The 4,962-nt window shown below is 59.3% G+C and overlaps 1 long non-coding RNA gene across 2 annotated transcripts in view; it reads left to right on the top strand.

Annotated features, from left to right (window-relative positions):
- LOC102758151 overlaps positions 1 to 4,690 on the top strand; it is a 7,153-nt gene extending 2,463 nt beyond the window's left edge. The window contains exons 1-3 of one of the 2 annotated variants that reach the window (XR_435289.2): positions 2,026 to 2,089; positions 2,516 to 2,590; positions 3,525 to 4,690. This is a non-coding gene — a long non-coding RNA (uncharacterized LOC102758151). Of the gene's footprint in view, positions 1 to 2,025; positions 2,090 to 2,515; positions 2,591 to 3,524 lie in introns of those variants that run through there. The other variant, XR_001512676.1, reaches the window with a different exon arrangement.
- The last annotated feature ends 272 nt before the right edge of the window (positions 4,691 to 4,962 follow it).

The raw sequence follows: 4,962 nt of genomic DNA, 5'->3' as shown, positions 1-4,962 counted from the left end.
CCCCCCCCCCAGACCCCTCCCACTCCCTGGTCCCGCCGCTGGGCTCTCAGCGCCCGGGGGAGACACAGCCCGACGCCTCCCCGCCCTCTTTCGCCAGGCCTGCTCACCCCGTTATTAATTGCTGTGTTGACCTGCAGGATTGATTGGCGGCCCCTCTGGATGAGGCCGCGAGGCCTTGGCCTCAGAGCAGCCGCGCAGCCCAGGACAGAGGAAGGCGGGGGAGGTGCTGGCCATGGGTCCTGAGCTCCTAACGCAGCCCCGCCTGGGACACAGCTGTTTGCCTAGACACCCTTCTCCACCCCCTGACACACACACACTTTTCACCCACCCTTACAACACTCACACACACACACTCTCACGACCCCCTCGCCAAGGAGACACAAGAAAGTCTCCTTAATTGATTTAGAAATGGAAAGAGGCTTCCTCCCTACATTAGTCAGATTCTCCAATACATTCGTTAGCTGCGGGTCTAGACCTCCTCGCCCGGCCAGACGTGGTGGATTGAGCTGCTAGGATCCGGGCATTATTCCGTCTGAGATTCACTTTGCATCTCTTTTCCCCCCAGGAACACTGACCGAAAAGTTACATATCCCGGGATGCGGATAACCCTTACAGTCTCAAACCAAAGCACTTTCCCCAGAAAGAGCCAGTGCCCTGACTCCTGAGAGATTCGGTTCAGCCCTTTTGTTTCAAGTTGGGAAGGGGCGGGCGGGGGGTGGACAGCTCTGGACCGCAAAGGGCGGAGGATGGAGGCTTGCAGCCCCCGGGGCAGGGGTCTGAGCCCAAGCGAAGGACTTTCCCCGCCTCCCCCGCCTGCCTAACTCGGCGCGCGCTTTTGCGTCCCCCCCCCTCACACACACACACACCAACCACAGCAACACTTCCTGCCCCGACCCCAGGCCACAGACCCACCGGCAGGAACCCCAGCAGGAGTGAGCCCCGGGACCTGGGCTCCAGGCTAGAGTGGGCGGAGGCTGCAGGAGTGGACTGACCTCGGCCGGTCCGGAGAGCCCTCTTCTCCTTGGTTCTCTCCCGGGCTCACCAGCCCCTCTCTCCCCCGTTTCTCCCTCTTCCTCTCCGCTCCGGTCCTTTGTCTGCAGCCACTTCGCGACGCCAAGCAGCCCGTCCCCGCCTGGGCGGCCCTGCCCCTGGCTTCCCAGGGCCGTAGGCGGGTCTCCCCTTCTTACCGCTCCCGGCTCTGGGGTCTGGCGCGCTCTCCGCCCGCTCCTCGCACCCGCACCGCTGCTGGCAGAGGAGACGGGGAGGGCGGGCGCCGCGGAGGGATCCGAGAGTAGATTTGGTGCTTGCTCTCAAGTCCGGGACAACTCGCCCTCGGGCTTCTCCCGCCTCGCCCACTGTTCCTGGGCGCTGCAGAGCCCCGCGCCCTCGCCCGCCCGTGGCCCCGTGCTTTCCTCGGACTCTGGCTGTGGCTATTCCGCTCCCTCTGATCAGCTCGGCCTCTGGAGTTGCGCTCCCCCTGCTCAGCACTGAGTTCCCTTTCGGCTGCCCCGTCTACCGCTCTCCCCCTGACTTCGCAACCCCCCTCATCGGGTGGACTTGCTGGGTAACGCCTGGGAGGTCCAGGGCCCGCCGGCACCCGCACCGTCTCCCTACACCACAGCCAGGTTAGGCTGAGGGCTCAAGGCCTGACTGAGAAGAGGGTTAATCATTACTTGGGCACCGACACTCAGCCTCACTGGGACTCTCTCATCCCGGCTTGGGGAGGAACCTGGGAAGGGGTTCTTGGCCAGGCGGGAACCTCGACTTTTCCCAAATTAGCTTCCGCAGGCCTTCCAGAGACAGGTGCCTTCTCCATGCCCTCCGCACCCCTTTCACGCCCTTTTCTTCCCCGCCCCTCTCCGCCTTCCACGCCTCCCCTCGGCCAGGCCTCCCCGCACCATCTCATCTCCACTCTGGCGTTGGCAGGTTGACTGCAGGTCCTGGGAGGACCAACTTGCTTTGTTTGGAACCGGACTGGACGGGATTTCCTCCCCCAAATTTCCGCCAACGGGCCAGCTCCTCCCGACGGTTTTGGCAGATTGGCCCAAAGGGGACCGCGCCAGAGGCCACAATTAACCCGGCTGTTCGGGTGGGGGTGGGGGTGGGGAGTTGAACTGCTCCTCAAGCAGCTGCACTAGTGTAGTGGGGCAGGCGTGCAGGAAGAAGTGGTAACGGAGGAATGGCAGGAAAGAGAGAGAGCAGGGTGGGAAACATGTACGGGGTGTGGTGTGGTTATGGGAAAGGAAAAAATCCCGAAAGGGAAGAACCCAGGAAGGGAGACAGTGAGGGATCTTCTAGTTAACTTTATAGGATAGAAGTTGTCTGGAAAATACCACCCCCTGCCTTGCCTAAATGCCCAGTCCTCCCCCGCCTTCCGTCTTCTCCAAGGTTAAGTGTTCAGAGAGCCAGGCACTTACTCCTTCTTCTACTATGGAAATGTTTGGTTTGTAAGTGCTTTCCTGTTGGCTAGCTCCATAGAGTAGGCAAGACAGGTGTCATTATCCCTATTTCACAGGCAAAAAGACTGAGGCTCAAAGAGGCCAAAGGACTGTGCAGGCAGCGGCCGCTGCTCCTTCCCGTGGGCTCTGGGGTGAGTGGTCCCTTTAGCCGTTCAAAGGTCCATGGGTGTCTGGGTGTGGGTGTGTGTGAAGGGACTACTAGACTCTGTCCAGGTTTGACCAGGGCCTCACTGCACACCCCCCCCCCCCCCACAACTTGTTCTCTGTTGGGCAGAACCCTCCACTCCTAGTTTAGACCTGCCTCGACTATTTTTTCTGCTCCCCAGTCCGGTGGCCCACCAGCGGCAGCCACCTGGCAGGCCCGTGCCACTAAGAGGCGGCTTTGGTGGCCAAGTGGCTTGCATTGTCGTTTCCCTTCAAAGGGGCTGAGAAGGGCCGGGCAGGTCGCTAGGACCTCTAGTAAGAAGCAGCCGGTTGAAGGGGGAGGGTCGGGGAGGATAAAGGCGCAGCACGTGCGCCAGCCGCCACAGGACCAACAGACCGAGAGGGCGGGGCGGCCTGTACTCTGGCCCCCCGGGCTTCACGCAGGGAGCCCAAATATCGGGAACAAAAGCAGGAAAAGAAAAGTGAGAGCAGGAGGGAGGGAGGGAGCAAGGGAGGGAGCGAGGAAGCAGAAATTAGGGGGTCTTAGATGAAAAAAAAAAGTAGCTTTAGGGGGAATGTGCCGTGGAGTGTGAAATTGCAGCCCATGGTGCTCCATATTGTACCAGAAGCTCTTCCAAAAAAAAAAAAAAAAAACAACCATCCTCCAACGTGACCAGAGGGCTAGGAAGGGGGAGGGGTGGGGAGAGGATGGGGAGGAGGAGGGGAAAGGGCCGGGCAGGAGCTGGTCAGGCCGACCAGGGGAGGGGTCGGGTGATGCGTGCGCCCACTGCCTGGAATCTGATCTCCCAGTGTGCGCCCCGGGGTGCGCCGGGAACCTTGGGGCGAGTGGGCCGCGGGGCCGCCCGGGACTTGGGTTGTTAGACGAACTTTTTTTCTTTTTTTTCTTCTTTTTTTGTGAAGGTGATGACTTCCAAAACTGGGAATAATTCAGAAAAGGAGCTCAGCTGCGGAGCTGCTGCTCTACACCACCCTTTTATCTTCCCTCCTCCTCTCTGCCTCTCTTCCCTTCGGACTAGTTTTCCCCCCATCGGTTCTAAACAGCTTCTTTCCCCCCCTGAACTTTAATGCATTTAATTTGGTCCTCGCTGTGGGAAGCATTTCCTAGGGAGATACATTTAATTTCGGAATTTCTAATCCCCTCCCTGAGAGGCCGGGCCCTGGCTCCCCTCACTACTCCCCAGGAGGCCTCAGGAGTGGAAGGAGGAAGGCAGGCCCGGCCAGCAGGCTGGGGCACAGCTGGGGGGCTCCCGCACCCCCAGCCCCCCAGACCAAGCCACCTTCCCAAACTTCTGGAGGTGGGGTGCCTGGGCCACACCGTTCAGGGCCCATCCTGTGGAGGGGAGGCAGCCACACCTCTATTTTCCTCGCCCAGTGGAAAGCCCTGGGTCAGGGACTGGGAAACTGGAACATGAGCAGAAGGATCGCCAAAGAATCGGTGCAACTGGGGGCAACAGACAGGATTTCCATAAACCCATCCCTTCATGCACAATCTGCCCAGAAACCAATTTGGGAGCTGGGGTGCTAGTTGGGCGGTTGGTTTGGCTTGGGGGGGGGGTCTGTGCGTTTGCACATAGTAGGGCAGAGAAAGGAGCTCAAGGGGGACTACTGTCTCCTGACTCGTACACCCTAGCAGAGCAGGCACCAGGCAACCGGAGACTCAGGCAGCTTTGCTGGAGGAAGGCAGCAAGGGTGGGGGCTCTGGGCGCCAGGCAAGCCTGGCAGGGAAGGGAGTGGAGAAGGCAGAGGAATGGAGATCCACAAGGAAGATTTATTGGGCAGATCAGATGCACAGAGGCGGCTAATGAAGCAAATCCCGAGATGGGTATCAGAGCAACTCCCCAAAAGTTTATTTGCCTTTAAATTTCCGCAGGGAGGCGGGCGCCTTGTTTGAAGTGTAAATGCCCCTGGGTTGGGGGGTGGATGGGCCGCTTTGAAAACACCAGAGAGAAAAGGTTCATTTAGAGGCGGACGGAAAAGCAACCAACCCTGACAGGTCGGAGCCCCGGTTGTGTTTGGGGTTGGGTTGTTTTCTTTCTTTCCCTTTCCTTTTCTCTTTCCTCTTCTTTCTTCTTCCCTTTCTTGTTTTTTTTTTTCTTCTTCTTCTCTACTAGGCTCTATAGAAGAAGAAAGGGAAGGACAGGAAAGGGAGCATCAGTGGGAGAGGCCAGCCCTTCAGCCTGCAGTCCCAGGAGAAGGCAGAGCCTTGGCTAAAATCACTAGGGAGCAGGGCTCTTTGACTTTCTAGAGCCTGGAAGGGCTGGCGCTAAGGAGGAAGCTGCCAGGGCCTGGCCTGGGGGGGCTGACCAACTCCTGTAGTGCTGGATGGAGAAGTGGTCCC

This window comes from Myotis davidii, unplaced genomic scaffold (genome assembly GCF_000327345.1).
Source record: "Myotis davidii unplaced genomic scaffold, ASM32734v1 scaffold332, whole genome shotgun sequence".
Taxonomy (NCBI): Eukaryota; Metazoa; Chordata; class Mammalia; order Chiroptera; family Vespertilionidae; genus Myotis; species Myotis davidii.
This window is presented reverse-complemented; position numbering and strand designations above follow the sequence as displayed.